Raw genomic sequence first — 27,732 nt, 5'->3', positions numbered from 1 at the left:
CCTGCACATTTTGGGATGCGATCTGCCTCCTGCCCTCCCCAAACCCCTGTTCTCAGGAGCAGAGCAAAGGGAAGGAATAAAACAGGAATTTTGGCTGTGGAGGGTGGGAGCATCCCCAGACAGTGAGAGCACTTGTGTGGGCAGCAAAGCCAAACAGGAAAGGGATCCAAGAGGCAGGGACAGGATTCTGGCAGCTCCCACCTCCCTGCTGCTCCCTCAGACCCCTGGGCCTGCTCAGACATGCCCCAGTTCCGCTTTTACCGCTGCAATTCTTCCATCCAAAGGGCTGGATTGACAAAAATGCAGCTGCAGAGCCACAGCCCCACTGCAGGAACTGCTCCCTGCAGAGCTGCCTCAGCACATCGTGCCCTGGCCCTGCACCCACATCCAAGCTGGGCTCAGCCTGGCCCCAAAAACCTGGAAAAGGGAAGTCCTGGCATGTCTGTGTCCATCCCTCTCTCCCTGTGTCCATCTCTCTCTCCCTATTTCCATTCTTCTCTCTTCTTATTTCCACCTCTCTCTCCCTATTTCCACCCCTCTCTCCCTATTTCCATCCCCTCTCTCTCCCTATTTCCACCCCTCTCTCCCTATTTCCATCCCCTCTCTCCCTATTTCCACCTCTCTCTCTCTATTTCCACCCCTCTCTCCCTGTGTCCATCCCTCCCTGAGTGTCACACGTGTCCCATCTCACAGGGGGATCCTTCCAGCTCCTTCCTCCCTGCTCCCCCCCAGGCAGAGCCCCCCAGGCTGGGCCAGCTCACGTCCCCAGCCTGCCCAGGGGTGACCTGGGCTGGGAATTTGGGATCCTTGGGAACAAACCCTGGCCACGCTGCCTCCTCCACCACCAGCACTGCGGGATGTGCTGCGCTGTGGACTCATGGAATGGTTTGGGGGAGAAAGGACCTTAAAATTCATCCAGTGTCACCCCCTGCCACGTCCCACTGTCCCAAGGTCCCTGGAACACTTCCAGGGATGGGGCAGCTTCTCTGTGGGTTCCCGTGTGCCCCCAGGGCTGTGCCAGGAGGATCCAAACCAGCCCAGAAGGCTCAGCCAGGCCCAGGGAGCCCCTCGGCACAGCCACAGCTGCCTGAGCCTCGTCCAGCCCAATTCCCAGCGCCTGTCCCGAGCCATATCCCAGCCCCAGCCCCGGCAGAGGGGCGGTGGGAGGAGAGCTTTGTTCCCAGGCCACCCGAGCTGGGAAGGTGTTAATGAGTAACCCTGACCCAGACAGCTCCGTGAGTCACCCAGAGCTGCCTGTGACTCACGGACACCTTCCCCAGCCCCCGGGCACGGGGGATGCTCGGTGCCGGGGGTCAGACCACCCCCAAATGCTGCCTCTTTAACCCCAAAATATGCCGGGGTGGTGGAGAGCTGCCCTGGGATGTCAGCACACAAACCTCAGAGGTGCAGGAGGAGCTGCAGAAGGAGCCCAGGACAGCCCAGGGATGGGCCAGGGCAGATCCAGGGATGGCCCAGGACAGCCCTGGCTCATTCCCAGAGGAATGCACTCAGGGCATGGCAGCCCCTGCTCCAGCTCCATCCACAGCTTCCTTCTCAAATTCCAGCCCTGACCAAGCCCCCAAACCTGAGCACAGGTGGAAGCCTAAAAATAGAACTTCTCACCTTCCCCCCAGGCACAGCCCCGAGGACTCTCTCACTGACACACTCCAACCTGTTCTGCCTCCTGCTCTTTCCAGCAATGTCCCCTCCCTGCCCGCAGGAAAAGGCCACCCTGGCCCTGCAGAGCCCCAGAGGTGTCACTGCGCCTGGCAGGCAGGGCCAGGAATGAAGAAAGTCCCATCCCCCTTCATTTTTGAGAAGGCTAACATCAGCCGGGGCCAGCCCACACTGCCCCAGGTTTCAGGAAGGTTCTGGCACCTGCTGACAGTTCTGGGTCATTTATTCCAGTGTCCCCACAGTGACAAACCCCTGCCAGGCTGAGCCATGCAGGGACATTCCCTGAGCTGAGCTCTGCTCATTTCCCAGCATTTCTGCTTTTCCTGCTGGGACTCCAGAGCCCCTGGCTGTGGGCAGGCAGGAGCTGGGCAGCTGCCCTTGGTTTCTGCCAGCAGCAGAATCACATCCCTGTGATCCCTGGATGTTCCAAAGGAGCTGGAGGGCTCTGCCCCCTCCTCACCTACAGGAGATCTCCATTTCCTGCAGGGAGGTGATGCCTCTTTTCTATTTTTCAAAACCTGTGCTGCTTCAGTGTGTGGCTCTGGGCTCACATCAGGGGATGCTGAGCTCTCTGCACAGAGCAGGGACACAAAACAATTCCTGCTCCAGCTGGGCACCAAGGACAAATGATCCAAATCTCAGCCCAAGAGCACAAACCCCGTGGGCTGCAGAGAGAAAAACAAGCAGGATGGGACTGGATGGGCTGCAGCTGGAACTGGACACTGAACTGCAATGTGCACATGGAGCAGAGCTGATCCCAGGGAGAGACCCCGGCAGCGCTCGTGCATTTTGGGACCATTTGGGTTCATCTTGGGTGCAGCCCTGGCTGGGCTCTTGTGCTGCCCGAGGTGGATCCATGGAGGAGATCCTTTGAATCAATCCCTGCTTTATTCCTTAGCTCTGTCCAGCCTCTGTTCCAGCTCAGCCTCCCAAGACATCACAGGGATGCTCTGAGGCACTTCCCGCACCCCAGAGCTGAGCAAGGATTGGATCCCCAGGATAAAAAGGATTTTCCCCTCCTCACTCCCACACCTGTCTCCCATTCCAGGGCACAATGAACTGCTCCCAGGGTGGGAAGAGCTGCAAACCCCCCGTGTTTGTCCCCAGGGAGGGGATGGCTTTGGCTGTGCATCCCACAGGATCCCATCCCAGGGACCAGCTCTGCTCCCCACGGCCTGGGGGTGCCCCAAACCCACACATCTGGGGCAAGGTGCTCTCTGGAAAGCTCTGGATCAGGGAGTGACACCAAGCAAGGGTGCAAAAGCCACGCTGGAGTCCCGGCCTGTCCCCACCCCCTGTCCTTGGAGTGGGAAGGAGGGAGGGAAGGAGCAAAACCCATCCGGCTGCGCATTGATTCCGCAGCTCTGAGCTGATTTCAGCCCGGGGATTACCCATTTAAGCAGTGTTTTTTCCTGTGCTGACCCTAAGCTGATTAATTCTCCGTTCCCCCCACTTCTCCCCTCTCTCCCTTCCTCCTTTCCATGGAAAATGAGGGAGTGAAATCCCTGGAAGGAGCTGAGGCAGAGCTGGATGCAGTGTGAGCAGAGCCTGACGGGATCCTGCCTCCCTGCAGAGCTCCCAGCCACCACAATCTTTATCTTCTTATCCCAAAGGATCTGATATCCCCGAGGGAAGGGAGATATCTCCCCAGCAGGTCATGGTGAGGCCCATCAGCACCAGCACTGCCTTCCCAGTGCCACGGGAGCTGCTGGTCCTGGAGGTGCTGGTGGGACTCACCCAAGAGCAGCCAAACCTGCCCTGGCACGACCCAGCCGTGCTTCCCAAGGGCAGGAATCTCCTCTTCCAAGTGCTGTCACTCCCTGTGAGCCCCGGGATGCTCCAGGGTTTGCTCCTTAAAGGAGGAATTTCGGAGGCTCAGGATTGGGGGATGCAAAAACTGCAACCCTTGGGCACCTCCATCCGCATGCCCAGAGAATTCCCAAAGCACAGAGCAAAGCCACGTGTGCCAAGGCACCTCTCCCACCCTGGCATGGCAGCAAAGCTGGGAACACACCCATCCCTATAAAAAAATAATGACAGAACCCAGCAGAGGGAAATTAGCACGGCAAAACTCTGCTTGATTCCCACCCGGAATTCTCTGCTGGATCAAGAGGCAAAATTCCCTCTCAGCTGCAGAAGGGCCCTGGGGTCAGGGTGAGGGGCTGGGGAAAAGTGGGAAAATTCAGGACTCACCTGGAATTTGGTGTTCAGAGGGGAGTGGATTTGGGGCTCTGTCCCTTTTGGGTGCCCCAAACTGGAGAGTGGCACCAAAAACCCTCCAGGAGCATCGAGCAGGGCAGGGCTTGAGCCAGGAACGGCTGGGGAGGCCTAAATGTGGGGAATTGAGAAAGGGATTCCTTGTAAATGACTTCCCTTTGAGTGGAACAGAAAACTGGGATCAAACATGGCTAAAACACTGCTAAAATATGGATAAAATGGGTGAAACATGGATGAAACATGGATAGAACGAGGATAAAACACTGCTAAAATATGGATAAAATGGGTGAAACATGGATAGAACGAGGATAAAACACTGCTAAGGACAGGGATGAAGCCAAGGATTTGTCACCCAATCTCAACAGATCTTTGGGATCATTCCCAATCGCTTCAGCACAATCTTCGCAAGTGTCTCCTTCCCCTCCCTGACATCCGTGTAAGATCCACCTGGAGATGGATTCTGGGAGAAAATCCCAGCTTCCTGCAGAACTGGGGAACAGCTGATCCCTTTTCAGCACCTCCACACACCCAGCTGTAATTTACCGAGCTCATTTCCCCGGCACCCCGAGCTCAGCACCCGCCTGCACTGGGAGCTTTGTTTGCTTTAATTGAGGGGAAAAAAAAAAAAACCTGGAAAAAAGCAAAACTCCTCTCCCAGCGCCCTGGCTTCATTTTCCAGCTGCCCTTGATTTATTGATTGGCCCATTCCCTTTTAATGGGCTCTCCCTGCTGGAGCCTGGGGGTTTCCTGCAGGGCAGGGATTTGAGGGGGTCCTGCCATGTCCAGGGAGCTCATTCCCAACAGCATCCCTGGGATCTGAGCAGGGGGAAGGTTGTCTGCAGCTGCATCCCTGCTGGATCCTGCTGCATCCTCTGTCCCCATCCCTGCTTGTCCCCTTTCCCAACACCTCCCAGCTCCCTGCTCCCAGCATTCCCACAACAAAACCACTCTACAGCAAAGCAAGATTCCAAGGGAGATATTTTCATGGGATAACAAAAGGGCTGCAGGCACAAAACCTGATTTTTCCAAGCTACACCCAGTCCCCTGCTCCCTGCTTCCTCCTGGCTGTGCTGGTTTATGGTTGAAGCCATAAAACTTCAATGGGAAGTGGGATTTGGGATTTGGGAGGGGAATCCCAAGGAGGAGACCTGTCCAGTGCTGGAGCACAGGGGAAAGAGCCCAGCAGTGCCCAGCCTTCCTCCCTCCACTCTCCTCTTCTCCCTCGGGCAGTGCCCAGGGCCTGCAAGGAGAACTCCCAGTGGATGAGATTTGCATCTCCCTGAATTAAATTGTTCCTCTGGGATTAAATCAGAGGGCTGTGCCCAGCCCAGGCTGCTGCACCAAGCCCGGAGCCCGACGGGCTGGACACAGGAGCTGGAGGACAGGGAGGCTCCACATCCAAGGGGTGCTCAAGCAGCTGGAGAGCTCTGGAATGGACAGAGAGGATGGTGAGAACTCGGGATGGAGATCCATGGGCAGCCCAGTTCACCCAGTCCAGGCCAGTTCACAGAATCACAGAATTCCCAGAATCACTGGGTTGGAAGAGACCTTCAAGAGCATTGAGTCCAACCCAGCCCCAGCACAACCAAGCCCTGGCCCCCAGTGCCACATCCAGGCTTTGTTAAACACACCCAGGGGTGGTGACTGCACCACCTCCCTGGGCAGAACATCCCAGAACTTTAGCATTCTTTATACAACTCACCCAGCGCAGCCCAGATGATCCAGTACACACCAGTTCAGCCACTGCAGCCCAGTTCACCCAGTGCAACCCAATTCAGCCACTGCAGCCCAGATGATCCAGTGCACCCCAGTTCACCCAGTGCAGCCCAGTTCATCCAGTCCAGCCCAGTTCACCCAGTCCAACCCAGTCCCAGCACTGGGATGCCCAGGGAAGGACTCTCTGAAGGAGCCGTGTTGGGAACAGCCCCTCTGGTTTCCCAGCTTTGGGGGCTCCTACAAGTGTCCCCAGTCCCAAACTGGGATCATCTGGGAGAGAGATCCCAACCCCACTGAAGGTTAAACACAACAAAAATAAAGGAGGAAAATGGAGCAGGCAGCCATTCCAGCCCAAAGCATTCCAGTGAAACCATCCCTCTCAGATCCCACCTGCCCTGGCAGAGGAGGGGGTGCTCCCCCAGCTCCCTCTGGCCCAGTTCCACCAGTTCAGCCTGGTCCAGCTGCTGGGGGCTGCGTTTGCCGTGGGTTTGGCTCCTCACAATCAGGGCTTTTTGAAATCCTCTCTATCTCAGAGGAGCCGAGCCCTGGCTGAGCCCCAGCTCCAGCCCAGGATAAACACAGCCTACCTGGCCTGGAAGTGCCAGAGGCTCACAGGCACCATCCCAATGGATAAACATCCCGGCAAAGGCAGCCCTGGGCTCTTGGGAACACTCCGTGCACGGCTGAAGTGTTTGGGAACACTGGAGCACAGGAGATGCTCTCCCTCCCTCCCTCTCTCCCTCCTGCCTGCCCCAGGCTCGGCACCCAAAGGCGATTTAAAGGCAAAGCCCAGCAGCAGCCTCAGGAGGAGGAGGAGGAGGAGGAGGCTGAGCCACCTGGGGGTCCAGGACAGGCAGGTGGAGATGTCCCCGTGTCCCTCACACCTCTGGGGAGGCAGGAGAGCCAGGGCTGGGATGCAGGGGGGATCCAGCCCTGGAATGGGCACTAAAGAGCTGCAGGGAAAGCCCCGAGGCAGAGAAGTGCAGGATTAGGGTCTCACACACTGACCCTGCAGCAGGGCTGAGGAGGGGTCCAAACTGACACAGCAGGGCTGGGATGTTATGAGGAAAAACTTCTTTCCTGGGAAGGGGGGAAAGCCCTGGAATAGAATTCCCAGAGAAGCTGTGGCTGCCCTGGAACCCTGGAAGTGCCCAAAGCCAGCCTGGAGCAGCCTGGGACAGTGGCAGGTGTCCCTGGATGGGCTTCAAGGACCTTCCCAAGCCAAGCCATCCCAGGGTTGCATGCTCAGCATTCCCAGGATGAACAATCCTGGCTGCAGCATCCCTGCTCCCCACGGGATGCTCCACTGTGCACAAGGAGCAGGGAAAGGATTCCTGCCCCAGCTTCCCGAGCAGGCGCCACAATTCCTTCCCAAGGGACTGCCCAGCCCCATTTCCCCCCTCCTTTCCCCCTCTCCCTGCTCCTGCCCTCCATCCACTGCCTTTCCAGCCTCCAGAGGGTTAAAGGTGTGTTCTCCCTTCCCTCCCTCCTGCCCCTCTTTTCCCAGCACGGACCTGGAGACCGGAGGCTCTCCAGATTTAATCTCCAAGACAAACAGCCTGGAGCTGCTCCGTGTGCTCTCAGCCCAAGGATCCAGGAGCAGGGCCAGCCTCGGGGCTCTGCCCACCCCTCCCCGTGCCAGGAGGTGTCCCAGCTTCACAGCAGGGCTGGTTTGGAGCTGGGAGGGAAGAAATTCCCACCCCAAAAACCTCTGGGTGGGTTTTTACGGGATGGGAGCAGCGGAGATGCCACAGGGGGTGATGGATGTGGGGAGGGGTGGAAGATGAACATGAAAACACAAATGTGGCCCTGAGTGTGGCTCAGGGTGCTGAGGAAGTGAAGAACCAGGTGGTTTGTCCCCAAAAGTCACAATTTTATGGCCATTTCTCCTGAAAGGCTGGGAAAAATCCGGAGGAGGAGCTTTGGGAGCTGCTGGAAGTCACCTGGCACCAGCCAGGGGTTTGTGCAAGGCCATTGCTGTGACAAAGGTTTAAATCCCACACCAGATCAGAGCCCAGCATCCCACAGAGATCCAGGGAACACCTGAGTGCTCCTGCTGGAAGAGGAAGGAAAACATCTCCAGGCTGTTTGGCAACGGGAGCCTCCCATGAAACACCTTCCACTGGGAAGTTGGGAGATTGGGATGGTTTTCTGTGGGGAATGGGAGAGCAGAGGGTGCCAGCAGGAGCTGGGCTTAGCCCTGGAGCAACCCCAAAATCCACCTTCCCTCCCGAAAAACGACAGGCAAAAACCTGCTGGGCAGGAATTGGGTCTGGTCTGGACACTTCACTTATTTCACCCTCAGAAATGCATTTTCCTGGGATACTGTGGGACTTCCAGGAGGGAAGAACTCCTCCAACCAAACTCAGAACCTCCAGCACAGCCTGAGAACCAAACTAGCTCTGAATGGAACTTGGATCACCTGGATTTGGGATCCCCTGGGATCTGTCCACCCCCCAGCTCCAGAATTGCTCTCTGAGGATGGTGGCTGCATGAACCCACCCCACACCGAAGTTTCCATGAAAAACGTTCTTCCATAAAACCCAGAGGAGCAATAAAAATATAAATAGTGCTGCAGGCACCACCAAACTGGGCTGTTTGAAGTGGATTTATTTTTTCCCTGCACTCTGCAGGGTGGTATTTAAGGATGAAGGGAGGAGGAGGATGAACCCGAGCTGCTCTGTCCAAGCTCTGGTGGTCTCCCAGAGCCAGCCAGGGGCTCCAGCCCCCCAAATTAATAACCTGTGCCACCCACAGGAATACACCAAGCATTTCTCCCTGGCTGCAGCCGGGGGCTCCCAGCACTCCAAAATCCCAGCCCAGCTCCCTCCACCCAAATATTTCTCAATATTTGCCTTTGAGATAGCTTTTGATATCAAAAGGTGGCCACAGCCCCAGCCCTGAGCTCGCTGGTGGTCCCCAAATGAGCAGCCAGAGGATGCCACAGGCAGGTCCTTGTGGGCAGCCACAAACCCTTCAAAGGAGCCGGGAACAGTGAGGCTCCAGTTCCCTGTGGCCACCAAACCCCAGCTGGGGCCACTGCAGCTCAGAGTGCCCCAGAGCCCGGCCAGGGGGCTGGGCAGGCAGGAGAGGCAGCTCAGGAAGGCACAGCTCCTGTGGGGCAGGGTTTTCCCTGCAGGGGGACATTCCCTGCTCACACCCCGCCCCAGGCCAGCACAGGGACAAAGGGGACACTGTCCCTTCTCTCCCGGCTGGCCAGCACAGGGGGGACAGCCCAAACAGCTCTGTCACCCCACCAGGGGTGCCTTGGGGGCAGAGGGGTCCCAAAACCTCCTGGGGGTCTCCCCTCCCCTCTGCCCCCAGGGGTGGACTGGGGGAAATGGAGGAATTGTGTCCCCTGCAGCCACAGTGGGGACACGGAGCTGCCACTGGTGTGCTGGGATGTCCTGGTCAGCCCAGCCAGGGGTCCCACCAGCCAGGGTGAGGGAGAGCATCCAGGAACTGCTGGGAACAGCCCAGGGGTGGCAAAACCCCTCAGGTTTTTACTGTCCCCGTTAATTAGTGCTGCAGAAGTCCTCAGCAGACCCTTCCCTCTCACCCCAGGTTTGGTTCCTTCCCAAATGTTCACTCCAGCATTTTATTCCTTTGCACCTTCCTCCACTGCCACTGAACTCCCAGATTTTCAGCTGCACCAGGGTAAAACTCCACCTCCATTTTCTGCTTTACATCACTGTCCGTGTCACACAAATGGGGAAACTGAGGCACGGGGGAGTGACCAAATCCAGAGGATTTCCCTAAATCCAGCCAGGCTGTGGAGGCCATTGCTCACCCGTGACTCTCATCCAGGCTGGAATGTTGGATCTGCTCCTCCCCAGTTCCCACAAGCAGAGCTCTCCTGAGGCTTCACCTCATCCCCTGCATGACAGCAATAATAATTCACCAATTAATTAATTAATCAGCTGCTGCAGTGATTCCCTGCTCCTGCTGCTCCCTCAGCACTTTCTGTCCAGCCACTTTTCCCCTTTATTTTTGTTCTGGGAAGGAATATTTCCCCTGGCACAAACCAGGAGCAGGAGCAGGATGGTTGTCCCAGATCCCCCGTGGCATCAGCCAAGGAAGAACATCCTCCTCTCCCAAACTGCTCTGGGAGCCAGGGAATTTTGGATTCCAAGATAACAACAGCCCCAAGCTGCTTTTTCCATCTGGAGCCTCGGGAGCCCCTGATCCAGGCAGGAAGTTGGAGAGGACGGAGGGGACGTTTGTGGTGTTGGAACATCTGCTCTGCAACACCCAGGAGCCCCTTCTGGCCCAAAGCCTCAGTGCTGGAGCACGGGGGGTCTGAGAGATGCTGCAGCTGCTGGGAAGAGCCTGGCTGAGCTCCTGGCATCCCACAGCATCCCAGAAATGCCAGGAACTCGGCACACGGAGCCCAGGGTGCCATGCTCACACCCAGAGGGGGGGCAGGTGACAGCCCCAGGTCCTGTTTGCTGGGAAGAGCAGGGACAGCCCCATTCCTGCCTGGGAATTCCAGCTCTGGGCTCTGGGCAGCAGGAAAACAGGGAGCAGTCCATGCAGAACACCCAGCCCTGTGTCCTGTGGCCTCACCGTGGCAAAGCCACCTCCCATCCCTGCTGGAGCCCCCCCTGTGCCCTGAGCTGCTGATTCCAACAGGATTTGTCACCCTCAGGCACAGGAGGTGTAGGACAACTCCCTGCCAGAAGGCAGAAATCACCCAGAGGTGTCACTGTCCCCTGTCCCTCAGGCTGAGGCACTTCAGCCCTGCTCCAGGGACACAGCAGGGATGGATCTGCAGATCCAGGCCCTTTCCCTCCTCACCTCAGGGAACTCACAGGGATTTTAACATTTCCTGCCAAGGAATTGTGCAGATGTTGGATTCCTGGCAGGGACCTCGTATGTGCTCCCTGAGGAGCTCAGGAAAAGTCTTGGGAGTGCAGGGACACTTCCCTGTGCCCAGAGTGACCCATGTGTGGACACTTCCCTGTGCCCACAGTGATCCCTGCAGGGACACTTCCCTGTGCCCATCCATGGCATTCCCCATTCCTGCACTTGGCTTTCTGATGAATTTGGTCCTGGCCAAGGGAGCAGGGATGAGCCAGAGCATCACCTGCAGGGATGAAATCCATCCCACGCTCAGCAGTGTGGATAATCCACAAAAAACCCCTTGGAACGGGGTGCAGGCATGGACACCACAGCAGGGCAGCCACAAGGATTTAGGGACCATGGGAATGATAAGAGCAGAAGGGTTCTGGGACAATGCTGACCTGTTTGCATGAGCACAGCTGATTTTCCTGGGAAAACAGCCTGGAAACCACAGGAGGAGCCGTGCACGGATAAGAGAAGGGAATTTGGAGAGATGGTGGGGCTGGAGACAAGCCCCAGGGGATGCTGAGCTGGGATCTACTGCTGCCCCGGAAAATAAGCCTGGAAACCACGGGAGAAGCCATGCAGGGATAAGAGAAGGGAATTTGGAGAGGTGGTGGGGCTGGGATGGGCTCTGGGGATGCTGAGCTGGGATCTGCCGCTGCCCTGGGCCCATCCCGCAGCCATTCCAGCAGTGCTCTCCCAGCCCGGGATTCCCAGAGCCGCGGGGAAGGCAGAGAACGATCCTGCCCTGATGTCAGACTCCTGGCAAGCGCCCTCCCTCCCCCGGCAGACACATCCTGTTGGGATCCGGCTTGGGAATTCCAGGAACATCTGCAAGCTCGCTGGGCCCAGCTGCGTGTCCGTACCTGCAGGGCCGCGCGGAGCCCTCCCACATCCCGCAGATCCCATCTCCCACCCCACACCCCGCACGCCTGGAAAAGGCAGCACAGCCTCCCCAGCAATGCTTGTCCCCAGCGAGTCCCCTCGGGGAAATGAATAAATTGGGAATGCCAAAAGCAGCATTCCATGAGATGCCTGGAGAAGCACACGTGGCTCAGATGTGTGTGGAGTGGATTCCCAACTCCTGAGGGAAACCTCGTCCTCTCCAGGAGGAAAATTAGGAAAAGTAGGAGCAGCAGCGTGATCCCAACAAGGATGCAGCTGGGAGCGCAGGGATGGGATGGTCAGAGCTGGGAGCAGGGCAGGGATTTGGGAAGGAGAGCCTGTAAAACACTGCTAATCCCCTCAGCAGCCACGGCAGGAGGGCTCTGCAAGCGTTCCAGGAGCAACCTGGGAATGACAGCTCCTGCTGTCCCATCCTGCTGCTCGGCTAGGTGGGAAAAGCCCTCCCTCGGAGCAGGACAAGCCCATCCCAATCCACCCTGCCATGCCAGGGACACCTTCCACTACCCCAGTCTGCCCCAAGCCCCGTCCAGCCTGGCCTGGGACATTCCAGGGATGGATATCCACAATTTCTTCGCTGGCAGGGAGGAGCTGCAGTGCTGAGGAGCATCAGGGCTGTCCCAGACACCATCCTCATCCTCATCCCATGGGCACAGAGAGCTGGGTTTGGCTCCCAAGGGGGCCAGGAAGGTTTGGCATGTGGCCTGCCAAGCTCATTTGGCTGCTCAGGGCAATCAGTGGGAGTGGGAGATCAGGGGGAGCTGGGGGGATGCACATCCCCATTCCCAGCTCTCCCAGGCACCTCTGCAGCTCAGGGGGACAATTCCTGCTCCTGCACCTCGGGTCCCAACTGGAGAGAGGCAGACAAAAGGGACACTTCATGGAGAGGCTGAATGCATTCAGCTCCGTGCAGAAGGAAATTTGTCCCCTCTGCCAGGAGGAAAACAGAGCAAGCAGGGAAGGGAGAGCCTTTGGAATTCCAGGGGTAAATCCCCGCTGGCACTGCCACAGCTCTGCCCCGAGCACCCTGCCAAGGGCACCGTGTGCTGCCCACAGCACTCCCAGTCAGGATGCCAGGGCACAGGGAATGAAAGGGAAGGGGAACACAGGTTAAATGAGAGGCTGCAGCCAGGCCCTGCTCACCCAGGATTACCCAGAGGAGTGTGAGGCTCCCTTAGAGCAGGTTCAGCCACGGGAAACACCCAGGAACACAGCAGGCTGCAGGAGGGAGAGGAGGAAAACAAGGGTTCATGTGACCTGGCTTTGGGTTTGGGATGAGCTCTGGGGGCTGCCTGAGGAGCAGACGTGACCACCACTGCCTGCTTTGAGTGGCCACAGGGCTGATGCCACATTCACATTCTCTGAAAAATCCCTTTGCCCAGGATGTCTCTCCTGGGAAGCTGAGAAGCCTCAGAGGAAAAGGAAAACAATTCTTCTCTCATTTGCTTCTCCTGTGTTTTGCTCCTTTGGAATGTGGTTGGAGATTGTTCACCCACAGGTGATTGTTCCATTGGGTTCTGCTGGGAGTTGTTTTCACTCTTTGGCCAATCAGGGCCAGGCTGTGTCAGACTCTGGAGAGAGTCACCAGTTTTCATTATTATCTTTTCAGCATTCTGTAAGTGTCCTTTCTGTATTCTTTGGTATAGTTTAGCATTCTTTAATATAACATAGATCATAAAATAATAAATCAGCCTTCTGAGAACACAGATTCATCATTCCTTCCTTCGTCTGGGGGAACCCAAAAACAATAAGCTGGGAACTGGTGCCAGCCAGGGGAGGCACCTCAGGGACTGGAGGAGCTGCCACCTCCATGTGGAGCAAACACAACTTAAAAAACTCCTTACTGAGGGAACTGAGGGCCAGGCAGCCTCAGGGAGACCTTTCATGGTAAGAGCACCATCACCTTATGGGGCAATGATGGGATCCCAGACAATGGGATCTGCTGTCCCAGTGGGGAGCAGGGCTGGAAATCCCCTCACCACGGTGGGATTTCCAACTGAGGCCACTGTGGAGCTCCCAGCCACAGGAAATCTGATGGAGCAGTGTGGGCTGAGCACTGCAGAGCACTGAACATCAACCCCAATGCCACATCCTGCTCCCCAGGGAATGCCATCCACGCTCCCCCTGCCCCTGCAGGGACCTCCTGGCCACCAGGAGGGAGCCCTGGCCCCTGTCCCTGCAGCCCCAGGGCCAAGGGACACGCTCCCCAGCCCTTCCCACCACCAAGGGGAGGCACAAAGCATCTCCCAGCTGCTTTTATCACCCAGTGGGAAAGATAGCACCCCTGAGAGCATCCCAGCCCCCCGTGGTGCTCCAGGAGGCACTCCCTGATTCCTGCACCCACTGAATCCCTGGTTTATTGCCGTGGGGGAAATCCATCCTTGCCATGGACAGGGTGTTTTTGGAAAAGGCCACCAAGACCTCACAAAGCTCCTGCTCCTCCTCCAGAGCCAAGGACAGCATCCATCAGTGTCCACACCCCTTCCTCAGGTTTCAAATCCACCTGATTTAACCTCCAGGAAAAAAAATCCCAATCTTCAGAGAGCCAGAGGCAGCAGCAGAAATAAACCAGCAGCACCAAAACCTGGAAAAACTGCATTTTATGGGAACATGGAAAGGTTTGGCATGGGAGAGACCTTAAATCCCCCCAGTGCCACGGGCAGGGACACCTCCACCATCCCAGGGTGCTCCAAGCCCCATCCAGCCTGGCCTTGGACACTTTTAGGGATGAAACAGCCCCAACCTGTCCTGCATGGAGAATTAAACCTGGCTTAAGCATTTGATCAAGGGCAAGGCAGGGCCCCAGGAATGAGCAGCACCTCATGGTGGCCACTAGGACCTCGTGGGGAGCCACCTGCTCCCCCAGGCCCAGCAGGGATCAGCACACAGATAAAGGATCCCAACACCTCACCCACCCCACAGCCCCCTCCCAAAGCTCGTTCTCCTCCCCACAGGAGCTGCAGTGCAGCCCTCGAGGTGCTCACGACAAACGTGGGGGCTGCAGGATTCCCCCAGATCCAAGGAAAAGAAAGAAAAGGTTAAACAAGCACAGAAAGCAACAGCAGCTCCATCCAAGAGCAACAGCCTTTGGCAACTGGCTTTGGAAAAATTCATAATTTGCAAAATTTCAACAGCGGCGAAGAGGATGGGGAGGGGGGGAAAAGGCAGCCTGGAAATTCAGAGATCTCTTCAAATTCTCTCCCCAAGCCCAAGCAAGGCTGGGAAATAAGGAGCAACACAACATATTGTTGATGACTTTTCCATTAAACCCACACTCTAAACCCCCTCTCTGTATCCCAACCTTTGCTTGCAGCTCAGCAGGCCCCACTTCTTTTTTTATTTTTTTTATTATCCCTCCCCTCCTCTCCCTCCTTTTTAATAATAATAATAAAAAAAAAGTTATATGACTTTAATTAAATGCACTTATTAAAGGGTGAGCTATGTGCAGAGGCTGGGTTTGTGCTGCAGGCACATTTTCCAGGGAGCTGCCGAGTGTCTGCATCCGCCCGCCCCGGGCCCTTTTTAATGCCCAAATAAATCCCCACCTGAGGTGCTGACAGCTTTTTATGCACTCAGGCAGCCAAGAAAGTAAACACAGGGGCAAAGTTTTAACCTCTTGCAGGCACAGAAACTCCCCCCAGTTAGGTCAGGCTCAGGTGGGAAGGCCCAGCAGCAGAAGTGTCCCCTCAGTGTCCCCTCAGTGTCCCCTCAGTGTCCCCAGGGCACACCTGGACAGGCCTGAGCCATTCCAGCCTCTCCCAGCCTTGTCAGCTCAGGGATGCACTGGCAGCAGCAGTAAATAATTACAATTAAATGCTAAGGAAGTCCCAGGGCCACGGAGATGCTGCAAGGGACGGAGCAGCTCTGGAGACTGGGAATGTTCACCTGGAGAGGGGAGAGCTCCAGGGAGGGCTCAGAGCCCCTGCAGGGAGCCTCTAAAACCCAGGGGAAGCAGAAGCACGGAGCAGCTGGAGAGGCAGGGCTGTGCCAGAGCCCTGGGAACAACCCTGGTCCCTGTGCCCAGGGCCAACAAGGCTGGCAGCACACAGGGAATGGCTTCCCACTGCCAGAGGGCAGGGCTGGGTGGGATATGGGGAGCAATTCCTGCCTGGGAGGGTGGGATGGCCCTGGAAGAGAATCCCAAGAGCAGCTGTGGCTGTCCCTGGATCCCTGCAGTGTCCCCAGGCCAGCCTGGGGCAGTGGCATGGATCCATGGCCCAGATGGGATTTCAGGTCCTTTCCAAGCCAAGCCATGCCATAACGCTGCGATACCAGGAAAGCTCTGCCTGTCCCAGCTGCAATGCAAGGCTGGAGAGGTGTCAGGTGATGGAAAACATCCTCTCCTCCCCGCGGGAGCCTCCCAGCAGAGCCCTGAGGGTTGGGGTTCCTGGGATGCCAGGCTGGGCCTGACTCCACACCATTTGTGGATTTGCATCCCTGCTTCATCCCCAGCCCGGGGCTTGCATGTTGTCAGTGGGGAGCAAAGATGGAGCAGATCATGGCAAACTCCAAACAAACTCAGGAGGGAAGGGAAGGAACCAAAGCTACAAAATGCTGCTTCTTCCCTGAGCAAAACACGGTGTTCCCCTTTCCCAGTGCTGAACAGGAGTTTCACCAGAGCTGCCACACTTGGAAACAGCAACTTTGAATTCTAAACGTGTCCAATTCCCAACCTCCCAGCGCAATTAACAGCCACTAATTAACTCCGTGTGCTCAGGCCCTGCCAAAGCCAGGCTGGGCTCCTCAGAGCTGCCAAAAGCAGCACCTCCCAAAGCCTGGATGCAGGAAGCTCCTCCCGGGGATCCCAGGATGCTGCAGCCACCTCCTCCTCCAAAAACCAGGAGATTCCAGCAGCCCCAGCTCCTGGATGAGGAATTCTCTGGGGAAATAAAGAATTCCCACACAGAGCTGGTGGCTGCTGGTCAGCACTGGGATGGGATTATGGGATGGGATAATGGGATGGCATGGGATGGGGATGGGATAATGGGATGGGGATGGCACTGCTTCCCCTCCTGGAGCACACAGGGATCCCTGGAAGCCAGGGAGCCTCAGCCCTGCTCCAAAGGGAAAAGCTGGGATCCTTTGGGATGTCCTGCAGAACACCAGTAGTCAGATGCACCTTGTGAGCCCCATCCAACCCGGGATATTCTGGGATGCTCCAGCACCTCCTGTCCCAGCCACGAGTGGAAACCAGTGGGATCCTCCACCCTGCCATCACCAACTGCTATTTTTAAGGACTTTTTTTTGGGAATTTGCAGCAGCCCAGCCCTCAGTGGGTCACTGGGGCAGCGTGTGGCAGGGCTGGGCTCCAGCAGGAACCTCCCCCTTGTCTGGAAAAATTACAGCCCCGGCCCTGCTCCCACATCTGACAAGACGCCGCATGCTCAGCTAATCCTGCCGGAGATTAACCCTGCCTCGGAATTCCTGCCTCTCCGTGTGGCAATTAGCAAAGGTGCTGCTAATGGGGGGGCTTTTCCCCTTCTTTAAGCTCTTGGCAAGGAGAGCACAGCACTTTCTCCTGGCTGGCTGGGTCAAGGTGGATCTGGGGTCACTTCCCCTCTGCTGTCACCCCAAAGGTGCTGCCTGTTTGTGGGGAGAGGAAAGGACAAGCTGGCCCAGTCCTGGCAGAAGATCTGGGATGGATTTGCTGCCAAAAGGTCCTCACCAAAATCTGTTCCTCCTCCTCTGGTTCAGGAGCCCCCAAAGTGCCACATCTCACCCCGAAACAGCTGAGATCCAATAGGGGCAAAAAAGGGATCAGCTGCTCCAAGGAATCCCAAAAGCCCGAGGCCTTCAGTTACAAAACAGGAACAATTCAACCTCACCCAAGACTTAGAGAGGAAATCATTCCAAAAACATGAGGAGATGATGTTTTTTACGGAAGCTCCAGCCTGGTCCCGTGCAGATCCCAATCCCACACTCCAGGGCAGCTGTTCCCACTCCACAGGCACTGAGCAACTCCAGCAGCACTGGATGCAGCTTGTGGGAAACTCAGGAAAGATTCCCTCAACAGAGCAAAGACAACTCCTACTGTACACTGAGAAAAAGGCAAAAAAAACGAGAAAAAAAGGAGAAAAAAATGTATCGAGTGCCTGGAGCTGTCAGAAAGATTTCTGCAGCTTTGGCAAGACAGACACAACTAATTTAGCACGGCCGGGCTGAGGAATATTAAGGAATATTAAGCTGTCAGTCCAGATGATAGGAATTTAATCACTGGGAGCAGATCAAAGCTCGGCAGCACCATCGGTGGTGGGCTGGACAAGCAGGGATCAGAGGGTGGGATGGGCAGGAAAAGCCTGTCCTGCAGGAACAGCCCCCTCTGGGATGTCACTGCCACAGGGACTGTCATTTTGGGGTGCTGCATCCCCCAGGGCAGGCCCCAAGGATGGGAATGCCATGGAGAGGGAGGCTGAGGCTCAGGAGGGCCCTGGATCCCACAGAAATCCCTCCCCAGATTTGGGGGAGGTGAGACCTGGCACAGCTGGGACTGGAAGTGTCCCAGGCCAGGTGGGACTGGCTGATCCCAACCTCCATCCCCCTGTGCAGGAGGAGCAGCTCAGCCTCTCCCTGGGATCCCCCAGAGCTGTGCCAGGGCCAGCAGCTTCCCCTGGCACCACAGAGCCAACAATGACCCTCTGTGCCACCTCCCTCCCTGTCCCTTTGTGCCACCTCCCTCGCAGGCAGAAGGGGAACAGCAGCTGGGGAGGGAAAATTCCCAAGCAGACCCCACTGCTGCAGGGATTTAACCCAGGATGTTCCAGCCTTTGGCTGCTCCAGTCATTTTTCCTGGGTTTTTTTTTTTTTGAGCAGGAAACAGAATTCCCATAAAATCTGCCCACATCTGGGCCTGGGAAAACCCAGAGCTCACTCCTGGGGGAACAAACCCTTCTGGCACGGGGTAGGCACTGGATCAGCCCAATCCCTCCTGGTGCAGACAGCTCCTGGGAGCCTCAGCCCTGCTCCAGAGGCAAAAGCTGGGATCCTTTGGGATGTCCTGCAGAACACCAGGAGTCAGATGCACCTTGTGAGCCCCGGGATATTCTGGGATGCTCCGACAGCTCCCGTCCCAGCCACGAGTGGAAACCAGCTGGATCCTCCACCCTGCCATCACCAACTCTCTGCACTGCTATTTTTAAGGACTTTTTTGGGAATTTGCAGCAGCCCAGCCCAGCCCCCGGCGTGCTTCCCAATTAAGCAGTGCAGCCCTCCCCGATTAGGGAGCCCGGTTACATAAACCTAATTAGCAGGGCTCCACTGGCAGCCCTAGCTCTGCTAATCCAGGATTTGTCCCCCAGGAGCTGCTGGGAGCTGGCAGTGCCAGCCAGGCTGCTCACGTGGGCTGGGCACAGCAGCTCCGTGCCCCCAGGAACGAGGGGAGCCGGGCTGGCAGCACTCGGGGCTTTAATCCTCTCAAACAGCCCCAGACAGGACGGGCTGCTGCAAAGGAACACTGGGAAAACCTCCCAAAAGCTGGGGAGGAAGGCCAGGACTAGGCTGGATCCCTCACTGCTGAGGCAGCTCCAACAGGAGCTTTTTGGGATGGGGGAGAGGCTGCAGCCACTCTGCTGGACCCCAAAACCCCAAAAGTCCTTCCCAACGACTCTGGCTGCAGGACAGGGAAGCTCCTGTGCTGCCAAGTTCAGCAGAAGCAGCTCTGAGTTAAGCTAATCTTAATGAGAGATCTCCAGGCTAACCCCACATCAATGGCAGGATTCCCCAGGCACTGCAGGATGGCACCAGCTCGTGGTAATTGGATCACTCAGACTCCGAAAATCAGGATTATTCCAAGTGAAATAAATCCCCAGATTTGACCACAGACAAAATTCTGATTCTATCCCTTTTTTATTTTCCTTCCTGCCTCTCCAGACTTTGGGTCTGTGTTATCAAACTCAATTTGCAAACAGAAAAGCTGCAGAGTTGCTCAATAAAACAGAAAAACGAGGTTGCAGAGCCCAAAATCTCAAATTTTAAGCAAAACCATCTCCCCAGAGCCAGGAGAGGTCCCAGCTCTGGCTGCTCTCACCAAGCCCATCCAGAGGGAGCAGAGCAGGGCCCGGCTGGGATGGATTTCAGGGATTTTCCTGCTCACACTCCTGTCCTTAGCCAAGGGGAGCACTTTATTCCCTGGATTGTGGGGAGGTGAGGCCAGGACAGCATCCAGAGCTCTGGCAGCAGCAATCTGAATTTATAACCCGCTCGTGGCAGCTTGGAGAAAGGCAGCCCCTGGGCTCCTGATCCCTGAAATTAAAGGGGATCCAGAAATCCCAATTTGGGAGTTTTCTTCCTCCTGAGCTTCCCACAGACAACGCGCTGCTGCCTTGCCAAAGGCAGCTCTCACACACAGCCTGAAATAAGGATTAAATCCCACACTGACACAGGGCTTCATCGCCCCAGAGCATCCCAAAAATCCCTCAGGCAAAGGAAACCGCCCCTCCTGGAGCTCGGACCTGCGGGGATTCCAGCCCTCACTCCTTGGGGCTGCTCCTGCCTGCAGGTGATGCTCCCGAGGTCAGAGCAGAGCCAGGAGCTGCCTGGGGACAGGGAAGGGACCGAGCCCAGCCTCCAGCTTCCCTCAGGTGAGTCCTTATCAAGCAGCCGCACCCCCAGGTGAGCCCTTATCAGCCGCGGCACCACAAAGGGCCATAAAGGGCCGGGAGGTGACAGCTGTGCTCCAGGTGTGCCCCAGGTGGGGCAGGGCCCTTTCATCTCGCCTCAAACCTGGCACGGACCGGGGGAAAACCCGGCAGGATGGGCTTGGGGCTTCACAGAGACCTTGGGAATTTGTTATTCCCTGGCATCCATCCGTTGGGAGCGGGAGGAACTGGGCTGGGCTGGCACTGCCCCATCCTGAGGGATTTAGGGGTGACACTTCAGCAAGGAGAGCCCCAGCAGCATTCCTGAGGGAAGGATGTGGCTGTGGGGACAGCAAAATCCGGGAAAAACAGCAAGGAAGCTCCATTTGGGACCAGACCTTTCCTTGGCCAAACTCCCTGAGGACACAGCACAGTGGGAATTTAACAACAGTGGGATTTTAACCCCAGTGGGAATTTAACCCCAGTGGGAATTTAACCCCAGCCCAGCACATCCCAAAGGCAGAGGTGGCTCCTCCTGTTTCTCTTTCAAGCTCCAGGTGCCAGCCGTGCCCATGGGAAGAGCAGTGCCAGCCCCGCCAGATGCCACCACAGGTGTCACCCCAGGGCCAGGGGACCTGTCCTGCCTGGCAGGGGCTGGCCCTGTCCTTGGGCTGGCAGCAAACACCCCTTATCTGCCATCCCTTATCTCCTGGGCAAACAGCAGGGTCGCTCCGTGCCCTGCCCGGACAATGTTTAATTACCCCAGTGTTTAATTACCCCAATGTTTAATTACCCCGATCCTCGTGGGAAGGGGCAGCCGAGGGGAGGTGGGAACTGCAGGGGAATTCCACAACGGGAGATGAAACGGAGCTGGAAAAGCAATGGGTAAACAGCCAGGGAATGTTCCTGTGGGATCTGCTCAGAAGGGCTCAGACCATCCCCAAATTCCAGCCAGGGAATGTCCCTGGGGTATCTGCTCATTTCCCTGCAGGAAAAACTCCCACCACATCCCAAATTCCAGCCAGAGAACGTTCCTGTGGGATCTGCTCAGCCTGAGGGAAGAGCTCACACCATTCCCAAATTCCAGCCAGGGAATGTTCCTGTGGGATCTGCTCAGAAGGGCTCACACCATTCCCAAATTCCAGCTAGGGAATGTCCTTGGAGGATCTGCTCAGAAGGGCTCACACCATTCCCAAATTCCAGCCAGGGAATGTCCTTGGAGGATCTGCTCAGAAGGGCTCACACCATTCCCAAATTCCAGCCAGGGAATGTTCCTGTGGGATCTGCTCAGAAGGGCTCACACCATTCCCGAATTCCAGCTAGGGAATGTCCTTGGAGGATCTGCTCAGAAGGGCTCACACCATTCCCAAATTCCAGCCAGGGAATGTCGCCGGGGCTCTGCTCAGAAGGGCTCACACCAGATCCCAAATTCCAGCCAAAGAATGTCATAGTGGGATTTGCTCAGCTCCCTGCAAGAAAAGCTCACACCACATCCCAAATTCCAGCCAGGGAATGTCCTTGGAGGATCTGCTCAGTTCCCAGCATGAAGAGCTCAGACCATTCCCAAATTCCAGCCAGGGAATGTCCCCGTGGGCTCTGCCCAGCCTGCAGGAAGGGCTCACACAGCATCCCAAACACCACAAGCCCCAATCCCAGGATGCTTCCCCTTGTCGTGTGAGCAGCTCCCTTCTCCCGGGAGATGGGAATTCCCGGCTGGAGCAGGGGCTGCTTCTACACCGCCCTGAGGGCTGCAGAGCTGGCTCCCCAAGCCCCTCCTCACCCTGTGAGGGGTTTGCTGATCCCCTGAACCTCTGCCGGCTCTCCCCCAGCCGCAGGTCAGAGCAGGGCACGGGGGGCACAGCCCCAGCAGAGCCCCCTGTCCCTGTCCCCATCCCCCGGAGGGGTTTGGGGAGCCCGGCCAGCAGCTCCATCCCAGGGCGCATCCCAGGGCCAGGAATGCGCCGGGAAGGGCAGGGAGCACATCGGGGAGGTGTTAAAGAGCCCGGCAGTTGTTTATAACCCTGATTACCCCTTAATCCTCTCGGAGCGCCGCTTTACGAGCCCGGCCTCCCGCGGAGAGGCAAAACACCTGGGCAAGGAAACCTGGAGCACAAAAAACCTCATCCTCACCTGCCCCAAAAACCCTGGAGCACAAAAAACCTCATCCTCACCTGCCCAAAGAACCCTTGAACACAAAATCCACCCCCCATCCTCACCTGCCCCAAGGAACCCTGGAGCACAAAAAACCTCATCCTCACCTGCCCAAGGAACCCTGGAGCACAAAAAACCTCATCCTCACCTGCCCAAGGAGCCCTGGAGCACAAAAAACCTCATCCTCACCTGCCCCAAAAACCCTGGAGTGCAAAAAACCTCATCCTCACCTGCCCCAAAAACCCTGGAGTGCAAAAAACCTGATCCTCACCTGCCCAAAGAACCCTGGAGCACAAAAAAACCTCATCCTCACCTGGGCAAGGAGCCCTGGAGCACAAAAAACCTCATCCTCACATGCCCAAAGAACACTGGAACACAAAATCCACACCCCATCCTCACCTGCCCAAGGAACCCTGGAGCACAAAAAACCTGAGGGAGCAGGTCTGGAGCTGAGGAACACAGCAAAGGCTTCCCAACCCTGCTGTCCTGCAAATCCAGCACCTCCCACCCTGCCAAATCCTCCTGGAACTTTTGGGGTTTGGAGACAGCTGGGTTTAGGAGCATCCTGGGGAGTTTTGGGAGACAGATGGGCTTAGGAGCATCCAAAGGAGATCTGGATTTGGAGATGCTGGGTTTAGGAGCTTGCAGAGTTCTGGGATTTGGAGACAGCCAGGTTTAGGATTATCTAGAGGAGTTTTGGGATTTGGAAACAGTTTGGTTTAGGAGCATCCAGAGGAGTTTGGGATTTGGAGACAGCTGGGTTTAGGAGCATCCTGAGGAGTTCTGGGATTTGGGTTTAGGAGGATCCAGGGGAGTTTTGGATTTGGGTTTAGGAGCACCCAGAGAAGTCCCAGCCAAGCAGGGGAGGTCATCATGGAGCTCCTTCCCCAAGTTTTGCAAAAGACACCAAAACCCCTCAGCACAGAATGCTCCAGCTTTACCCCAGTGCCCGAGCAGGAAAAGCCCCAGCAGCTCCCACCTTCTGCTCCAGCCCCTTGGGATTTTTAACTGGATAAACTGGGAGCTATTCCCAACTATCCAACACCAGCTGCTGCCTCTCAGCCAGCCCCAAAAAGCTCTAAAATGCCAAATTCTCCCACCTCAGACGTTGCAACTTGGAGCATTCCCATCCTCAGCCCGGCCTGGCACAGCTGGGAAGCCCCGGCCCCACAGCCTGGCAAAACAGCCCTGGCCCAAAAGCTGGCTCTGGGCTAGCTCTGTGACAAAGCTGCACACAGAGCTCCCATCCTTCATCCAGCTTGGGGCAGCTGACCACAGAGCAGATGTGGAAAGCATCATCCAACGCTCCTGCCAGGGAAAAGGGGCATTTTCCCATGAAAAGGGGCATTTTCCCCAAGGAAAAGGGGCATTACCCCCAAGGAAAAGGGGCATTACCCCCAAGGAAAAGGGGCATTTATTTCCCCCATGGAAAAGGGGCATTTGTTTTCCCCAAGGGGCATTTTTTTGCCCATGGAAAAGGGGCATTTTCCCCAAGGAAAAGGGGCATTATCCCATGAAAAAGGGGCATTTATTTCCCCCATGGAAAAGGGGCATTTCTGCAAGGAAAAGGGGCATTTATTTTCCCCAAGGGGCATTTTTTTTGCCCATGGAAAAGGGGCATTTCACCACGGAAAAGGGGCATTTATTTTCCCCAGGGAATGCAAAAGCAGCACCCACAAAATTCCAACCTGCAGAGAAGAGCTGAACAACAGCTCCAAGAGAACAAGAAGTGCCTCCCCTGTGTAGGTGCCCTGCAAAATCCCCCAAATCCAGAGCTGCTCCTTCCCCTCCCAGATGTGTCCCCACCCAGAGGAAGCTGCTCTCCACCTGCCCATGGATTTGCCTGAACTTTGTTTTCCAAGATTTGCTTATCACCCCCATCCCACAGCTGCTCCCAAGTCTCTCCCACCCACAGGGGGGAAAACATCAGGAAAAAATAAGAAAAAATAAGAAGGGAATGACTCAAGGGAAAACTCCCAGAGGAAGGAAGAGAGTTTTCATTTTAAAATTTTAATTTTAAAGTTACTTAAATTTATTTAGTTTTAAAGTCGAAGTTATTTAATTTTGAAGTTACTTCATTTTGAAGTTACTGCATTTTAAAATTTTAAGGGATTTTCAGCCACTGTGGTTTTCCCCTGGGGAGCTGGGATGCACTGGATGTGACAGATCCCGAGCTCAATATTCCATCCCAGCCAGGAATTTTACACAGGGGCTCCTGAGGAACTCAGGGACTTGCAATTCCCATTCTCCTTAAGCAGGAGGCTTTAGGAAATCCCAGCCCTAATCCCTGTGTGCCTGCTGCAAAAATGGGATAATCTCTCTTATCCCAAAGGAATATCAGCCTGGAGCTGCTCAGAGCCTGCCCTGGGAAAAGCCTGGAAGCAGCTGAGCACGGAATTGCTCCCCAAACTCAGCTCCTGCAGCCCCTTTTCCTTGGGATGCCTTTCCCCAGAGCTCAGCTCAGCCATTCCCAGAGCCAAGGATCCAAACCCATCAGATCCCACCATTCCCATGTGATTTTGGATTGGTTATTTCACCCCTCACTGGCTCAGTTGCCCCCCTGGATCAAGGAAAAGGACACAAGCACCCTCCACCTGCCTGGTCACAGGGGTTTCCAGCCCCAGGGGATTCCAAAATCCTTGGAAAAGAGGGAGGAAAAGCGTGAGAACAGCCAGAGCCCCCGTGGTTGTTTATGGGATGAAGAAATTGAGGCTGAGTCACAGAGCCCGAGCTCAGCATTCCCAGGAGAGCACCAGACTCCCAACAAACTGGTTCCAGAGAGGATTCCAGAGCTGATCCCAGAACAGCATCCCGAGCACAGCACCAAGGATCTGGCAGGGCAGGAGCAGCTGGGAGGGGATTTGGAGCCATCACTTGCAGGGGAGGTGGGATAAACACTCCACATCCTCCCAAAACTTCCCAGAGGAGCATTCCCTACCACCCCACGTGAGCTCTTTTATCCCACAGGTGCCCCCTGCAAAAAGAGCCAAGAGCTGGGGTTATCCCTGCAAAAAGAGGAGGGAAGAGCTCCGGTTATCACTGCAACAAGAGGAGGGAAGAGCTGGGGTTATCCCTGCAAAAAGAAGAGGGAAGAGCTGGGGTTACCCCTGCAAAAAGAGGAGGGAAGAGCTCCGGTTATCCCTGCAAAAAGAAGAGGGAAGAGCTGGGCTCATCCCATGAAAAAGAAGAGGGAAGAGCTGGGCTCATCCTGGGAAAAAGAGGAGGGAGGAGCTGGGCTCATCCCTGCCAGCAGAGTGGGACCCCACAATTCCCTCACCCTTTAAACCCCACTGGTCCCTGCTCCTGCCCTTGCCCCCTCCCCATCCCGGGATATTTCCTATCCCGGTTTCCCAATCTGCAGCACATGATGCCAGAGCAGAGCCTGGCACACAGAGCAGAGCCACCAGCCCTGGGGGATGTGGGAATGCACCTCCCCGACTCCTGCAGGGGCTGGGGACAGCAGGATGAGGGCAGCAGCTCCTGGGAAGGATGTTGGAGGTGGGAAAAACAAGTGGCTGCTTCCCCAGGGACTCGGCTGAGTCACAGTCCCACGATGGAGCCAAGGGCCAGCAGGACTCCCAGGATTCCATCTTTCCACAGATTTCATGGAGACAGAAGGAGGAGATCTCCCTGCGTGGGACAAATTCTGTCCCAGAGCTTTCCCTGCATCCTTTATTGCTTCAGAGCATTCCCAAATCTGATCCTGCCCTTTCCTCAGAAGGAGGAAATCTCCCTGCATGGGGCAAATTCTGTCCCAGAGCTTTTCCTGCAACCTTCATTGCTTTAGAGCATTCCCAAATCTGATCCTGCCCTTTCCTCAGAAGGAGGAAATCTCCCTGCATGGGGCAAATTCTGTCCCAGAGCTTTTCCTGCAACCTTCATTGCTTTAGAGCATTCCCAAATCTGATCCTGCCCTTTCCTCACGGAAAAGGGAATCCCTCTGCAGCCAGGCCAGGCCAGGCTCCTTCCCAAGGGCAGGGAAAAGCCTGGAAGCAAAGGAACTGCAGCAGAGCAGGGCAGGGAAAGCCTGGAGAGCCTTGGGGCAGCTCCTGCAAGGGCAGCAAAGCTTCCAAGGGAAAAGCAGGAGTGTCACAAGATCATGGAATGGTTTGGCTTGGAAAGGACCTTAAGGATCACTCAGTTCCAAGCCCCTGCCACGCATTTGGTGGCCAAAAGCCCCCACCAGCCCAGGAAGGAGGACTGGAAACAAAGCAGAAAGGAGAAGGAGGGAGGAAGAAGGTGAAGGGGATGGACAGGAAGGGATGGAAGCAGAGGGAAGGATTTGCTCGGAGCCTGCTCCTGAAATTTGCAGCCCGTGTGCCAGGCACTCCCGAATACTAATCAGAGCTGAAAAAATATCAAACAATTAGGAAGGAAAGTCTCCTGGCAGGGTTTCTCCTGGAGATGTCGGGCTGGTTTTGTTTATGAGCGGGAGGAAGTGGGAACCGCTCCTGTTTGTTCTGCGGGAGAAAAGAGAAAGCTCCAGTGTTTTAATTTCTCCGCTGAAAACCCTGGAGATTTGGCCTGAAACGGAGCAGAGAGGCTGATCCAGATTCACCCGCAGCCTTTTGTTACAAGAAAATATTTGAGTCGTTTTTTTCCTCCCTCCCCTTCTGCGTGGGCAAAGAAAGGGGCAGTGGATACAAAGCCAGCATTTTTTGTTCCCAGAAAATATCAATGAAAAGAGCATTCCAGAGGCCAAGGGCGCAGCGCAGCTCCCAGGGCACTGGAGGTGTCCTGGCTGGCCAGATGCACCCCAGAAAAGGCAAAAATATCACCTCAAAAACTCCTTTTTGTTAGAAAGGCAGATGAGCAACACTTGGGAAGCCTAAATTGAGTTTTTAACCAGGTTTTTGTCTCCCAGGGACACACACATGAGGGTAGGAGGGGATGAGGTCACACAAACTTCATTTACTCGGAGGTGCAACTTGCAGCTCCTCAGATGCAAAATCCCTGGATCAACTTTTTCCTTTGGTTTTCACACGGGAGGGCCTGAAGCAGCACCTCAGAAAATGAAATAAATCGGGTTTAGTGTGGGCTCAAACAGCAGGAGGAGCTGGGGAAGGAGCTGAGACAGATCCTGGGTGAGGAAAAGCAGATCCCAGGACAAATCCCAGCATCCCAGGGCCAGAGGGGACTCCTGGAGTGCAGAGCAGTGTGAGAACCGAGCTCAGGCTGTCCCCAAGGCTCGCAGGGCCCTTTCAAAGCTCTTCCCCCACAGGGAGCAGCCCGGGGGTGGACAAAATGTGCCATTCCCGGCTGAAAACTTCCCAAAAACCCGGCTTTTCACAGCAAACCCCAAATGCCTTCACCATGGAAACCCAGCCCGGGGCTGGTATCGCCGCTGGAATTCGCCCTTGGCTGCAGCTCGGGAGGAGCCCGGACAGGGAAACCTTTCAGCTCGGGAAGTGCCAGCCCAAGAGCCGGGGACTGCTCGGGAAGAGCCTCCAGGGAGCCAAAGCCGCGGGATTATCCCGCAGTAATTCACCCCTCCCGTGTGCCAGCAGAGCCAGCCCCGGCTCCCCATCCCGATCCCTCTTCTCCCCCGGGAGCTGGGGCAGGGAGGGGAAGGGAGAGGCACAGCAGGAGCTTTGCAAGCTTTTTTTTGGGAGAAAGGAGCACACGGAGCCATCCCACGAGGAGCACAGCT

General features: G+C 56.1%; 2 long non-coding RNA genes across 3 annotated transcripts in view; both read right to left on the bottom strand.

Annotated features, from left to right (window-relative positions):
- LOC135284140 (uncharacterized) overlaps positions 1-27,732 on the bottom strand; it is a 43,838-nt gene that overhangs the window by 5,946 nt on the left and 10,160 nt on the right. For both annotated transcript variants that reach the window (XR_010349628.1, XR_010349627.1), the window contains exon 3: positions 3,871-4,005. This is a non-coding gene — a long non-coding RNA (uncharacterized LOC135284140). The remainder of the gene's footprint in view (positions 1-3,870; positions 4,006-27,732) is intronic.
- On the bottom strand, positions 21,846-23,447 carry LOC135284278 (uncharacterized). Its single transcript, XR_010349707.1, has 3 exons — positions 22,385-23,447; positions 22,190-22,342; positions 21,846-22,147 (listed from the first exon to the last, which is right to left on the bottom strand). It is a non-coding gene; the product is annotated as an uncharacterized LOC135284278 (long non-coding RNA).

Source organism: Passer domesticus, chromosome 20 (assembly GCF_036417665.1).
Source record: "Passer domesticus isolate bPasDom1 chromosome 20, bPasDom1.hap1, whole genome shotgun sequence".
Lineage (NCBI taxonomy): Eukaryota > Metazoa > Chordata > Aves > Passeriformes > Passeridae > Passer > Passer domesticus.
Note: the sequence above shows the minus strand (reverse complement) of the source record. Positions and strands in the feature narration are given on the sequence as shown.